We start from the raw sequence: 15,612 nt of genomic DNA, 5'->3' as shown, positions 1-15,612 counted from the left end.
AGGTTGTTCTCCCCAATGGACGAACATATGCTCCGAAATTTTTAGCAACATGCCAATTAGTGGGGGTGGTGTTTCACCGCATCAGGGATCATGTATCCCTGGTGCGAAAAAAGAGAATGGAAACGCCAATTAGTCGGCACATGGGGTGATGCCATGTGCTTGATGATACGTTGATGCATTTTTTTGTCCTGGAGTATGCACCCCCTACAGAAAGGGGTGGAGATTATGACAAAATTCTTCTACAACGTGAAGCCAAGTGGATCTCAGATCAAAATGCTTTGAGATCTCTGGGCCTGAATGACACTTTAAGTTTTAAGCCATTTTTGTAATTCAATTATATTTTTATTATTATTATATTTTTTTTTGCCGGGTTATATGTAACATGGTGAATGCCATTAAATTCAAAAATTATTTAAAATCTTAGATAACATGTTGGATAATTGGATGTAAATATAAAATAATCAACTCTGATCTTCTTGAATATGTATAGAAATACTGTATGTTAAACTATGATATTTATTTATAACTTTTTGATGGATCGGAATACATTTTACTATTTTTCCCTCTCCTACTTGATATGCATGGACACAAAGGGCACACAAGCTATGGTTTTTAATCAATACTCCGTTTCTTTGTGGTGCCCTAATTTTTTCGAGGCCCCTGATTCGCACAATGCTAATAGGCATTTTTCCAGTCCGGTTGTAATAGTGGTCTTGGTGAAGTAAAACCAATTCCATATCTGCCCACCCTCCAACACTACTTAGGGCAAAAAGGTGTAATTAGCTGGTTACCTATACATTGGTGATGCTTTGGTTTCATTTAGGTAAACCGCTAAACTCTATTAGCAAAATCTAGGGCATCCTTTTTGCAATATGCCTGCCGGAGATTCTTCTCCGGTCATTAGCATGTGCCGCGCGCGCACTGGGAGTTCTCTTGAAAAGTGTCCACGGCGCAGGCAACGAAGTCAGACGTTGCTGCGCCGGATGAGACTATAAAGCGAAAGTTCGTTTCCGCCAAAATCTCACCAGGATTAAAAAAAGAAAGAGAACTGAACGTTTGGAGTAGTGATGGCCGAACGGTTCGCCCGGCGGTCGTTTCGCGGCGAATTTCCGACTTTCGCCGTCCGCGGGTTCGAACGCCTTTTTCCGTCGTTCGCCCCGGCGGACTTACGTGTTTAATGTATACAAGAACTTTAACCTTTCGTGACACGTTTATCATGTGTTACAGGACAACCAATTGAGACATGACAGCTCATGGACACTTGGACATTCCCCCTAACCTATAAATACACCCGATCCGGTGGCCATTTTACATTCTTTCTTCTGTCACTGTAGGGAAAGGATCCTGTGTGGAGTAGGGACAGAGAAAACGCTAGCTATTTGGTACACAAAAGTTCTTTTCAGGACTGGTATAGGTGTTAGGTCAGCAGCCTGAGTTTCTTTTGTCAGTTTAGATAAAGGGACAGAGCGCTGTATGCTGCTATTTTAGGGACAGCTCAGCCAGATTAGTCTTTCTTCATCATCATCATCATCATCATCATTAGCTGTTACTATCAGGTCCACAAAAGAGCTGTTCCAGCTAATCGTTCCAGCCTACTCTTTTTTGCCAATTTGTATAGGGACAGGCAGGAAGCAGTGTGTCAGGCAGTGAGGATAATTTTAAAGACTTGCTGTTACTATTAGTTCCACAAAGGTTCTTTTCAGGACTGGTATCAGTGGTACGGTAATAGGCTTGTACACGTATAATATTCTTTCTTCCAAATATAGAAAGAATATTATACTTGACTGCTGCCCTTCTGCTGCAGTCTGCTAATCATTCACAACTCACTTGTTCCACAAAGCTCTTTATCAGGACTGGTAACTTGGTCTGTCTAGGGTGCTACGGTACATAGGCTTGGGTGCGGTACAGTCTGCTGTTCTGTAAGGACCGCTATCGGTCCACAATACATAGGGTTGCCGTGCACTACTGCTGACCGCTGCCCTATACTGCAGCAGTCCTTCATTGGTATAGGGACTGACGTACAGTCTGCTAATCACTAACACACAACCTGCTTGGTCCACAAAAGTTCTTATAAGGACTGGTAACTTGGTATAGGGTGCTACGGTACATAGGCCTGAGTGCGTTACAGTCTGCTGTTCTGTAAGGACCGCTATCGGTCCACAATACATAGGGTTGCCGTGCACTACTGCTGACCGCTGCCCTATACTGCAGCAGTCCTTCAGCGGTATAGGGACTGACGCACAGTCTGCTAAACACTAACACACAACCTGCTTGGTCCACAAAAGTTTTTATAAGGACTGGTAACTTGGTATAGGGTGCTACGGTACATAGGCCTGAGTGCAGTACAGTCTGCTGTTCTGTAAGGACCGCTATCGGTCCACAATACATAGGGTTGCCGTGCACTACTGCTGACCGCTGCCCTATACTGCAGCAGTCCTTCATTGGTATAGGGACTGACGTACAGTCTGCTAATCACTAACACACAACCTGCTTGGTCCACAAAAGTTCTTATAAGGACTGGTAACTTGGTATAGGGTGCTACGGTACATAGGCCTGAGTGCGTTACAGTCTGCTGTTCTGTAAGGACCGCTATCGGTCCACAATACATAGGGTTGACGTGCACCACTGCTGACCGCTGCCCTATACTGCAGCAGTCCTTCAGCGGTATAGGGACTGACGTACAGTCTGCTAAACACTAATACACAACCTGCTTGGTCCACAAAAGTTCTTATAAGGACTGGTAACTTGGTATAGGGTGCTACGGTACATAGGCTTGAGTGCGGTACAGTCTGCTGTTCTGTAAGGACCGCTATCGGTCCACAATAGATAGGGTTGACGTGCACCACTGCTGACCGCTGCCCTATACTGCAGCAGTCCTTCAGCGGTATAGGGACTGACGCACAGTCTGCTAAACACTAACACACAACCTGCTTGGTCCACAAAAGTTTTTATAAGGACTGGTAACTTGGTATAGGGTGCTACGGTACATAGGCCTGAGTGCGTTACAGTCTGCTGTTCTGTAAGGACCGCTATCGGTCCACAATACATAGGGTTGCCGTGCACTACTGCTGACCGCTGCCCTATACTGCAGCAGTCCTTCATTGGTATAGGGACTGACGTACAGTCTGCTAATCACTAACACACAACCTGCTTGGTCCACAAAAGTTCTTATAAGGACTGGTAACTTGGTATAGGGTGCTACGGTACATAGGCCTGAGTGCGTTACAGTCTGCTGTTCTGTAAGGACCGCTATCGGTCCACAATACATAGGGTTGACGTGCACCACTGCTGACCGCTGCCCTATACTGCAGCAGTCCTTCAGCGGTATAGGGACTGACGTACAGTCTGCTAAACACTAATACACAACCTGCTTGGTCCACAAAAGTTCTTATAAGGACTGGTAACTTGGTATAGGGTGCTACGGTACATAGGCTTGAGTGCGGTACAGTCTGCTGTTCTGTAAGGACCGCTATCGGTCCACAATACATAGGGTTGCCGTGCACTACTGCTGACCGCTGCCCTATACTGCAGCAGTCCTTCATTGGTATAGGGACTGACGTACAGTCTGCTAATCACTAACACACAACCTGCTTGGTCCACAAAAGTTCTTATAAGGACTGGTAACTTGGTATAGGGTGCTACGGTACATAGGCCTGAGTGCGTTACAGTCTGCTGTTCTGTAAGGACCGCTATCGGTCCACAATACATAGGGTTGACGTGCACCACTGCTGACCGCTGCCCTATACTGCAGCAGTCCTTCAGCGGTATAGGGACTGACGTACAGTCTGCTAAACACTAATACACAACCTGCTTGGTCCACAAAAGTTCTTATAAGGACTGGTAACTTGGTATAGGGTGCTACGGTACATAGGCTTGAGTGCGGTACAGTCTGCTGTTCTGTAAGGACCGCTATCGGTCCACAATACATAGGGTTGCCGTGCACTACTGCTGACCGCTGCCCTATACTGCAGCAGTCCTTCATTGGTATAGGGACTGACGTACAGTCTGCTAATCACTAACACACAACCTGCTTGTTCCACAAAAGTTCTTATAAGGACTGGTAACTTGGTATAGGGTGCTACGGTACATAGGCTTGAGTGCGGTACAGTCTGCTGTTCTGTAAGGACCGCTATCGGTCCACAATAGATAGGGTTGACGTGCACCACTGCTGACCGCTGCCCTATACTGCAGCAGTCCTTCAGCGGTATAGGGACTGACGTACAGTCTGCTAAACACTAATACACAACCTGCTTGGTCCACAAAAGTTCTTATAAGGACTGGTAACTTGGTATAGGGTGCTACGGTACATAGGCTTGAGTGCGGTACAGTCTGCTGTTCTGTAAGGACCGCTATCGGTCCACAATAGATAGGGTTGACGTGCACCACTGCTGACCGCTGCCCTATACTGCAGCAGTCCTTCAGCGGTATAGGGACTGACGTACAGTCTGCTAAACACTAATACACAACCTGCTTGGTCCACAAAAGTTCTTATAAGGACTGGTAACTTGGTATAGGGTGCTACGGTACATAGGCTTGAGTGCGGTACAGTCTGCTGTTCTGTAAGGACCGCTATCGGTCCACAATACATAGGGTTGCCGTGCACTACTGCTGACCGCTGCCCTATACTGCAGCAGTCCTTCATTGGTATAGGGACTGACGTACAGTCTGCTAATCACTAACACACAACCTGCTTGTTCCACAAAAGTTCTTATAAGGACTGGTAACTTGGTATAGGGTGCTACGGTACATAGGCTTGAGTGCGGTACAGTCTGCTGTTCTGTAAGGACCGCTATCGGTCCACAATAGATAGGGTTGACGTGCACCACTGCTGACCGCTGCCCTATACTGCAGCAGTCCTTCAGCGGTATAGGGACTGACGTACAGTCTGCTAAACACTAATACACAACCTGCTTGGTCCACAAAAGTTCTTATAAGGACTGGTAACTTGGTATAGGGTGCTACGGTACATAGGCTTGAGTGCGGTACAGTCTGCTGTTCTGTAAGGACCGCTATCGGTCCACAATAGATAGGGTTGACGTGCACCACTGCTGACCGCTGCCCTATACTGCAGCAGTCCTTCAGCGGTATAGGGACTGACGTACAGTCTGCTAAACACTAATACACAACCTGCTTGGTCCACAAAAGTTCTTATAAGGACTGGTAACTTGGTATAGGGTGCTACGGTACATAGGCTTGAGTGCGGTACAGTCTGCTGTTCTGTAAGGACCGCTATAGGTCCACAATAGATAGGGTTGACGTGCACCACTGCTGACCGCTCACCTATACTGCAGCAGTCCTTCAGCGGTATAGGGACTAAGAGTTTTGTCACAGGGTCATTTAAAAAATGACATGCAGAGGAAGAGGCAGGCCCTTCCGCAGGGGTGGTAGGGGTAGGGCAGGAGCAACAGGCTTGAGCCAAAGTGGGAAGTTGCAGAAGGTGCGTTCAATTACTTTAAAGGATGCACCAGACTTGGTTGAGTGGCTCGCTCAGCCTTACTCTTCTGCACCCTCCTCATCCTCTCGATCTGCACCCTCTTCTTCACTCTCTGCTATGTGCACCCCCAAAGACACTACCACCAACAACACGACCACCACCACCACCACCACATACCTTCCGCTTGAGTCACTGGAATTATTTTCCGATCCATATCAAGAGGACATTTCTGATGCGCAGCCACTCTTGGTATTGGATCAGGAAGAGGAGGTAGCAACAAGCGCTACTCAGCAGTCTGACGCCAGTACCCAGATCAGCCCAAGGAGGAGGTTGGTCCCCGGTGTTGCTGCCTACTCTACTTATAGCGGTGGGGAAGGTGACGTTGATGATGACGTGTCTAGTGATGTCACGTGGGTGCCCACAAGAGAGGAAGAGGAGGGGAGTTCAGAGGGAGATATGGACCAGCAGATAGGGAGGAGAAGCAGCAATGACTTACATTGCACAGCAGGGACAAAGCAGACTGCAAATGTATCAGGAGCGAGTCATCGACCATGTACGGTCACATCTGGCGCTCCCAGGACACCGGCACATGGCTCCGCAGTGTGGGCTTTTTTTAACGTGTCCGCTGCTGACAATAGCGTTGCCATCTGCAATCTTTGCAGTCAACGCGTTAGTCGCGGTAAGCCCAATACTCACCTAGGGACGACCGCCTTAAGAAGGCACATGAGCAGCCATCACCGAGCCCAGTGGGAGCAACGGAACACACAAAGCCACACTGCAGGCTCTCACCGTCCAGCCTCGTCTTCTACTTCTCCTTCTCCTCTCTCCTCACAATTGTCCTCCACTCCACCTTCCATCACGCCAAGCTCACATTTTTCTGCAAAAAGGCAGGCTTCCGTGGGCCTAATGTTTGAGCGTAAAAAAATGATGACGCCGGATAACCCTCTTGCCCAACGGTTGGCGGCTGGCTTGTCAGAACTCATAGCCCGCCAACTACTGCCATATAAACTGGTGGACTCGGAGGCCTTTCGCAAATTTGTGGCCATTGGAACACCACAATGGAAGGTCCCAGGAAGGAAGTATTTCTCAGAGAAGGGCATCCCAGAGCTATATGGCCATGTTCAGCGGCAAGTGAATGTATCTCTGGCACACAGTGTCGGTGCCAAGATACATCTGACCACAGACACGTGGTCTAGCAAACACGGGCAGGGAAGGTATATCAGTTTTACTGCCCACTGGGTGAACCTTCTGACGGCCGTCAAGCATGTAACCCGTGGCACCCGTGTAGATTTGGTTTTACCGCCACGGATTGCATGCAGGCCTGACTCTTCTTCTCCTCCTCCTACTCCATCCTCCTCCCTCTCCTCCTCAGCTGCCTCCTCCTTTTCCGCTGCTAGCGTCTCTTCCACTGCACCGCCCAAGCTCCCCAGAACCTATTCCACATGCCAGGTGAGACGTTGCCATGCCGTGCTGCGTCTGTTGTGCCTGGAAGCAAAGAGCCACACTGGCCCGGCACTCCTTTCAGCTTTGCGTTCACAGGCAGATGAGTGGCTAACACCGCTCAATTTGACAGTTGGTAAAGTGGTGTGTGACAACGGTGCCAATCTGCTTAGCGCATTGAAACAGGGCAAAATCACGCACGTGCCGTGCATGGCACACGTCTTAAACTTGGTCGTGCAGCGATTCCTTGTCAAATACCCTGGGGTCCAGGACATCTTGCGGCAGGCAAGGAAAATCTCGGCCCATTTCAGAAGATCTTACACGGCCATGGCTCGCCTTGCTGACATTCAGCGGCGACACCATCTGCCGGTCAGACGTCTTATTTGCGATTGCCCGACGCGATGGAACTCAACCTTCTATATGCTTGATAGGCTGCTCCAGCAGAAACGTGCAGTTAACGTCTACCTGTATGAACTCTGCGAAAGAAACGGTTCTGGGGAGCTGGGTTTTTTTTCACCGCGCCAGTGGCTGCTCATGCGCGACACATGCAGACTTCTGCGGCCATTTGAGGAGATCACCAAACTGGTCAGTCGCAGCCATGGCGCCATCAGTGACATGGTACCTTATGCCTTCTTTCTGGAGCGTGCATTGCGTCGTGTCATTGATCAGGCTGTGGAGGAGCAGGAGCGGGAAGATGAGGAAGTCGCAATGCTGGATGAATTCCCAGGGGGGGCTACTCTATCTGAGACAAGTCAACAACAGGAGTCTGATGAGGAGTCAGAGGAGGATGGTGCCGGGGCGGATGAGCAGGAGCAAGAAGAGCATGCTTTAAACCTTTCTGGGATCCCTGTTGTGCGAGGATGGGGAGAGGAGAATGAAGAGGACGACATTATCCTGGATGATGAGCAGGAGCCAGGCCACCACACCGCTTCCACTTTAGTGCAAATGGGGGCCTTCATGCTCCAGTGTTTTAATAGGGACCCCCGTATAAAAAGCATGAGGGTCAAGGACCAGTACTGGGTGGCAACGTACTTAGACCCCCGGTACAAACACAAAATGGCGGAAATGTTACCGCCGTCGCAGAGGGCTGTCAGAATGCAGCACTTCCAGGCCTTGCTTCGAGAAATGCTGCATTCTGCTTTTGCGTGCGCTGGCAGAGGAGCAATTCCCACTCCCAGAGAAGGATTTGCGGGTACCAATCCAACAGCGCCTGCAAGAAGAGGCCGGTTTGAAGATGTGTTGGTGACTTCGGATATGAGGTCATTCTTTCAGCCGACCCATCGACAGGTGTCATCCGGATCCAGCATCAGGGAACGCCTAGACCGTCAGGTGTCCGACTACATTGGGTTAACGGCCGATGTGGACGCTCTGAGGAGTGATGAACCCCTAGACTACTGGGTGGGCAGGCTTGACCTCTGGCCAGAGCTTGCCCAATTTGCAATCGAACTGTTGGCTTGCCCCTCATCCAGTGTCCTGTCCGAAAGGACGTTCAGCGCAGCAGGGGGGATTGTGACCGATAAGCGTACTCGCCTAGCTCACCACAGTGTTAACTACCTCACATTTCTAAAAATGAATGAGGCATGGATCTCGGAGGAATTCAACACATGTGATCAGTAGACCATGTATATGTCTATAAACAATTTTTGGAATCAAGCACACAGACCTTCTTAATTCATTTGGCTCACTTCCCTGACCCAAAAAAGCACACCGTACTATATGCCCCTACCCTCCTCTTTGAAGAGGTTGAGCGGTGTCATATTTCTACTGGGGCTGCTTATTATGAGGGGTTCCCACCATCCCTGTGCTGTGCTGACTTCCTCCTGGGTGTTCTTATTATGAGGGGCTCCCACCATCCCTGTGCTGTGCTGACTTCCTCCTGGGGGTTCTTATTATGAGGGGATCACACCATCCCTGTGCTGTGCTGACTTCCTCCTGGGGCTGCTTACGGTGCTGCTGTCAGCGCTGTATGTCACGGAGCTGCTGTCAGCGCTGTATGTCACGGAGCTGCTGTCAGCGCTGTATGTCACGGAGCTGCTGTCAGCGCTGTATGTCACGGAGCTGCTGTCAGCGCTGTATGTCACGGAGCTGCTGTCAGCGCTGTATGTCACGGAGCTGCTGTCAGCGCTGTATGTCACGGAGCTGCTGTCAGCGCTGTATGTCACGGAGCTGCTGTCAGCGCTGTATGTCACGGAGCTGCTGTCAGCGCTGTATGTCACGGAGCTGCTGTCAGCGCTGTATGTCACGGAGCTGCTGTCAGCGCTGTATGTCACGGAGCTGCTGTCAGCGCTGTATGTCACGGTGCTGCTGTCAGCGCTGTATGTCACGGAGCTGCTGTCAGCGCTGTATGTCACGGAGCTGCTGTCAGTGCTGTATGTCACGGAGCTGCTGTCAGCGCTGTATGTCACGGAGCTGCTGTCAGCGCTGTATGTCACGGAGCTGCTGTCAGCGCTGTATGTCACGGTGCTGCTGTCAGCGCTGTATGTCACGGAGCTGCTGTCAGCGCTGTATGTCACGGAGCTGCTGTCAGCGCTGTATGTCACGGAGCTGCTGTCAGCGCTGTATGTCACGGAGCTGCTGTCAGCGCTGTATGTCACGGAGCTGCTGTCAGCGCTGTATGTCACGGTGCTGCTGTCAGCGCTGTATGTCACGGAGCTGCTGTCAGCGCTGTATGTCACGGAGCTGCTGTCAGTGCTGTATGTCACGGAGCTGCTGTCAGCGCTGTATGTCACGGAGCTGCTGTCAGCGCTGTATGTCACGGAGCTGCTGTCAGCGCTGTATGTCACGGTGCTGCTGTCAGCGCTGTATGTCACGGAGCTGCTGTCAGCGCTGTATGTCACGGAGCTGCTGTCAGCGCTGTATGTCACGGAGCTGCTGTCAGCGCTGTATGTCACGGAGCTGCTGTCAGCGCTGTATGTCACGGAGCTGCTGTCAGCGCTGTATGTCACGGTGCTGATGTCAGTGCTCTGTATTACGGTGCTGCTGTCAGTGCTCTGTATCTCCTGCACCCTCTTGTTTGCCTACCCTGGTCCCTGACCTTCCCTCTCCTCCATTGCCTTCATTAGCTCCATAGTCCTGAATTGTCAGAACAATTTCCCAAATAAAAAAAAAATGCTTGTAGTTATCGATCCCAAATTCACCTCATACATGTATTATGCTATTGTCCAGGTGGTGGGACTACGTGCTACCCCCTAATAATTACCCCGTGGCCGCAAATTCGACCTAAAGGTTTGCGAAATTCGCCTCCCATTGAAGTCAATGGAGCCCGCGGCGAACGGTCGTTTTCGCGAACGTTTGTGTCCGTTCGCGTTTCGCGTTCGCGAAACGTCCCGTCGGAAGTTCGTCCATCACTAGTTTGGAGGTTTGTCTGTCTCCGGCCGAAAACTTTATGGATCAATACGATCGTGGTAAGCTGTTTATTTGACTTCCCCATATTTTTTAAAACTTCCGTTTCCGAAGCAATAGGATAGATTTATTTATATATATTTTTTTTTTCATTTGTAGATAAATAGCTAGCTGGTTGAGTTAAAAAATGTGTTTGTTTGCAGCAAAAGAACGCTGCATTTCAAACTTTCCAACCAGGGATTTAAAGGGAAATGTAACATCGCATTCCATAGAGAAAAGCGAAATTGACGTTCACCACTGAATTGATTCAACTATTCAATATAATCTATAAAAAGGTATTTTATTGAGATTTTAAACTTTATAGTACCAATAAGTTTAATTTTATTTTATTTATCCATCCCTTTATTTATGTATTTAGTTTTATGCTTGGCCCCAGAAGAACATCTAACATTAGTCTACATCTGCATTTCTATATGTAAGGAGGGGAAAATATAGAATTCTGACCCACCATCAACCAATTTCTCTTCTTCTTTTCTAATCCTGTTTTTCAACGGAATTATCATAGAAGTTTGATCAGGTAATGGCTTCCCCTTTTATTTATTTATTTTATTAGATTTATTCACTATATATTCATTATGATTATTTACTGCTATTATTATTATTATATTTGTATATGATTTGTATATGCAAAGCACAATTAGTTTTTCTTAAATTTCATAATTTATTTGTATAAATACTTAATATATTTCATGTTGTTTGTATTTTCAATAGCCACTACGCATTGTCTCCTGAGGAAACTCTTTTGGAGCGAAACATGTTGAGAAAAGAGTGATATTGACAATTTATGTGTAAAGTTTTTGGAAGTGTAACAAGAATACGTTTTTTGTATTGTCTTTTTGTAAAATTTGTAATAAAATTGTAATATGTAGTTAATGGTGATGCTTTTGTCATAAATGTGTTAAATACACAATCAAACACCTAAAAAGTTCAGAGGTCTAGTGACCTCAAAGTCCCGTTTTTGGTTTAAGTCGTTCAATTGGGATGTGGTGTTTTTTATCTTTGGCTTTCTCTCTCTTTCTTGCTTTTTGTCCTGATGATTGGAGATGTTGGGTGAAGGTGATGATAGGGAATGTTGGGTGAAGGTGATGATTGGGGGGTGTTGGGTGAAGGTGATGATTGGTGATGCTGGGTGAAGGTGATGATTGGCAATGTTGGGTGAAGGTGATGATTGGAGATGTTGGGTGAAGGTGAAGATTTGAGATGTGGGGTGAAGGTGATGATTGGGGATGTGGGGTGAAGGTGATGATTGGGAATGTGGGGTGAAGGTGATGATTTGAGATGTGGGGTGAATGTGATAATTGGGGATGCTGGGTGAAGGTGATGATTGGCAATGTTGGGTGAAGGTGATGATTGGAGATGTTGGGTGAAGGTGAAGATTTGAGATGTGGGGTGAAGGTGATGATTGGGGATGTGGGGTGAAGGTGATGATTGGGAATGTGGGGTGAAGGTGTTGATTTGAGATGTGGGGTGAATGTGATAATTGGGGATGCAGAGTGAAGGTGATGATTTTGGCTCCCCATGCCCCTCTTATGTCTAAGTTACCCTGTGTCTATTAAGGGCACAGGGTGACTGAGGAAATAATTGACAACTACTTAATGGTTGTCGGGTGAAGGTGATGATTGGGGATGTGGGGTGAAGGTGATGATTGGGGATGTGGGGTGAAGGTGATGACTGGGGATGTGGGGTGAAGGTGATGATTGGAGATGTTGGGTCAAGGTGATGATTGGGAATGTTGGGTGAAGGTGATGATTCAGTGAAGGTGATGATTGGAGATGTATGGTGAAGATGATGATTGGGGATGCAGAGTGAAGGTGATGATTTTGGCTCCCCATGCCCCTCTTATGTCTAAGTTACCCTGTGTCTATTAGGGGCACAGGGTGACTGAGGAAATAATTGACAACTACTTAATGGTTGTCGGGTGAAGGTGATGATTGTGGATGTTGAGTGAAGGTGATGACTGGGGATATGGGGTGAAGGTGATGATTGGGGATGTGGGGTGAAAGGGATGACTGGAGATGTTGGGTGAAGGTGATGATTGGGGATGTTGGGTGAAGGTGATGATTGGGGATGTTGGGTGAAGATTATGATTTGGGATGTGGGGTGAAGGTGATGATTGGGGATGTTGGGTGAAGATTATGATTTGAAATGTGGGGTGAAGGTGATGATTGGGGATGTGGGGTGAAGGCGATGATAGGGAATGTGGGGTGAAGGTGATAATTGGGGATGTTGGGTGAAGGTGATGGTTGGAGGTGTGGGGTGAAGGTGATGATTGACGAAGTTGGGTGAAGGTGATGATTGGGGAAGTTGGGTGAAGGTGATGATTGTGAAGTGACGGGAGTCACTTTGGTTGGGGGGGCTCATGGAATCCAGCTTACTTTAAAGAGGTTGGGAAACCTGTCTTGGCTCCCCATGCCCCTCTTATGTGTAAGTAACCCTGTGTCTATTAGGGGCACAGGGGGACTGAGGAAATAATTGACAACTACTTAATGGTTGTCGGGTGAAGGTGATGATTGGGGATGTGGAGTGAAGGTGATGACTGGGGATGTGGGGTGAGGGTGATGATTGGAGATGTTGGGTGAATGTGATGATTGGGAATGTTGGGTGAAGGTGATGATTCAGTGAAGGTGATGATTGGAGATGTATGGTGAAGATGATGATTGGGGATGCAGAGTGAAGGTGATGATTTTGGCTCCCCATGCCCCTCTTATGTCTAAGTTACCCTGTGTCTATTAGGGGCACAGGGTGACTGAGGAAATAATTGACAACTACTTAATGGTTGTCGGGTGAAGGTGATGATTGGGGATGTTGAGTGAAGGTGATGACTGGGGATATGGGGTGAAGGTGATGATTGGGGATGTGGGGTGAAAGGGATGACTGGAGATGTTGGGTGAAGGTGATGATTGGGGATGTTGGGTGAAGGTGATGATTGGGGATGTTGGGTGAAGATTATGATTTGGGATGTGGGGTGAAGGTGATGATTGGGGATGTTGGGTGAAGATTATGATTTGGAATGTGGGGTGAAGGTGATGATTGGGGATGTGGGGTGAAGGCGATGATAGGGAATGTGGGGTGAAGGTGATAATTGGGGATGTTGGGTGAAGGTGATGGTTGGAGGTGTGGGGTGAAGGTGATGATTGACGAAGTTGGGTGAAGGTGATGATTGGGGAAGTTGGGTGAAGGTGATGATTGGGAAGTGACGGGAGTCACTTTGGTTGGGGGGGCTCATGGAATCCAGCTTACTTTAAAGAGGTTGGGAAACCTGTCTTGGCTCCCCATGCCCCTCTTATGTGTGAGTAACCCTGTGTCTATTAGGGGCACAGGGGGACCGAGTCAATAACGGACAACTAATTAACGGACACTGAGAATGTGGTTTGGATTACTTCAGATAGGACAGTAATATTTATCAACAATATCCCTCAAGAAATAAATGAAGACTATTCCTGGTTTGTTGATTCTGAACTATATATGCTCACTAAAAGAGCTGGTCACATTGGCCTCTGTTCCATGTAGGAGCCTGACAGTCTGTTACTGGAGGTCTCCTACTATTGTCTAAAGGTGTTTTGTGTTTATAGTTGTAAAAATATATATTGTTTTTTGTGAGCTTGAAGTCGGCAAGTCTGACCTGGAATGAGACTTATGAGTCACCCAGGTGTCTAATTAACATGTTTATGATATGTCTCGGTTGTTGCAATTATATTCCTGTGTACAGTTTATACTGTGCTGTGTACAGTTAAAGTAATATGATCAGGAGAGGGATGTCCTCCTGTGGTGTATATATTTTGTGTGAGCTCTCTTTCCAATAAAGAGTTCCAGCTTTTCAGCCAAACGAGTCATGCCTAGTTCTTGGTTGCAGTAGGCAGCTATAATATCTGATATCTATGTTCAGGCTGGAGGAAGCAGTATATTGACAGAAGCATTCAAGTGGAGTGTGGGACACATTCTGTTACATTGGTGGCAAACAGTGTGATGCTTCCTCATGCTGTGACATCCAAACCGACATATGAAACTGGCATCAGAGTTCCCAGGGTTGAAGCAGTTTGTTCTATCAGCATACTCCAGGACTGTGTCTGCGGATAAATACCTGGAGCTCAAGCAGCAGATTTGGGTGGGGCTCTGGATTGGAGCCCTCAAGGTCGCTTGTATACACTAGGGCAAGTACATTCCAACCCCAGAGCAGCGGGCCAGTGATATGTGGCAGCTCCGGAGGCCTAGGGTCAGAAGGAGACGGTCACTTCCCAGCAGCAGATGCAGATAAAGGGGGAGAAGGGAGAGGAGGTTGTCGTTCTCCCTCCCCAACATTCAGAGTGGAGGAAATTGTCTTCCCTCCCCAACCAGGATCCGTGCACCTGGGAGAGAGTGGCAGAGAAATGTCACCCCAACAGCCAGATGAGGGAACAGGGGATTAAGCAGCCAGCTCGTCTCCCTAATGGCAGCTACACTGTTTGGGAGAGGAGGTCATCCTCCACAGCACCAGATCCACAGTTTGGAAGTGGAGGAAGCCAGCCTCCCTCCCCAACTGTTAGCTGGAGCGGATGATGTGGAGTCCCCAGAAGTTCTGGCAACAGGGCAGAGTGCTACCAACCTCTGCCCAGCACCGGAAACATGGAAGAACACAGCTGGCCTCTGTCTAGCACCTACAGTGCCTCCCCAGCTTCAGGGAGCTGGGGCAGTTGGCCCCACTCCCCAGCAGCAGACCGACCCCTGGAATGTTATAAACCACCCAGCTGAAGCGCTGGTAGCTGGACAGAGTCAATGACATCTGCTCCACACCTACTGATGACAACTATTCCTTGCAGCCAGAAATGGAGATCATGCGGACTAAGTGAATTCACTTTTCCCGACTAACGCATGCCCAGACCAGGCGGAGGTCTGGGACCTTATTAGTTGACTTTTGATGGAGAAATGTGATAGACTCACCAGGGACAGGGACTTTTGGTGGGGGCTGAATGCTAGCCTCTAGCCTACTGACTAAGGGCCCTGGCATTTGAGGTAGCTACAAGCATTTAGGAATTTGTTCTGTTATGTAATGCAAAAGGACATTATTAAGGAGGCCATGGTCTCTGCCAGCTTGGGACTCATAGCTGATGTTCACGTCATCAGCAAGCCACCTGTCTGGGGTTTCCTGCTATAATGTGTTTATTGCAAGTAGGTCTAGTGTGCCTCCTAAGGGTCTTTCCTCCATTGTTAATTGTGCTAATTAACTCACTTATTGTCTATCTACTGGAAAACCATTGTGGGTTGTATTTGTACTTGTAATAATGTATATTGTTTTTAGTGAGCTTGAAGTCAGCAAGTCTGACCTGGAATGAGACTTCCGAGTCATCCAGGTGGCTAAT

This window comes from Lithobates pipiens, unplaced genomic scaffold, assembly GCF_037356315.1.
Source record: "Lithobates pipiens isolate NorthernLeopardFrog02 unplaced genomic scaffold, aLitPip1_a1.2 Scaffold_19, whole genome shotgun sequence".
NCBI lineage: Eukaryota > Metazoa > Chordata > Amphibia > Anura > Ranidae > Lithobates > Lithobates pipiens.
This window is presented reverse-complemented; position numbering follows the sequence as displayed.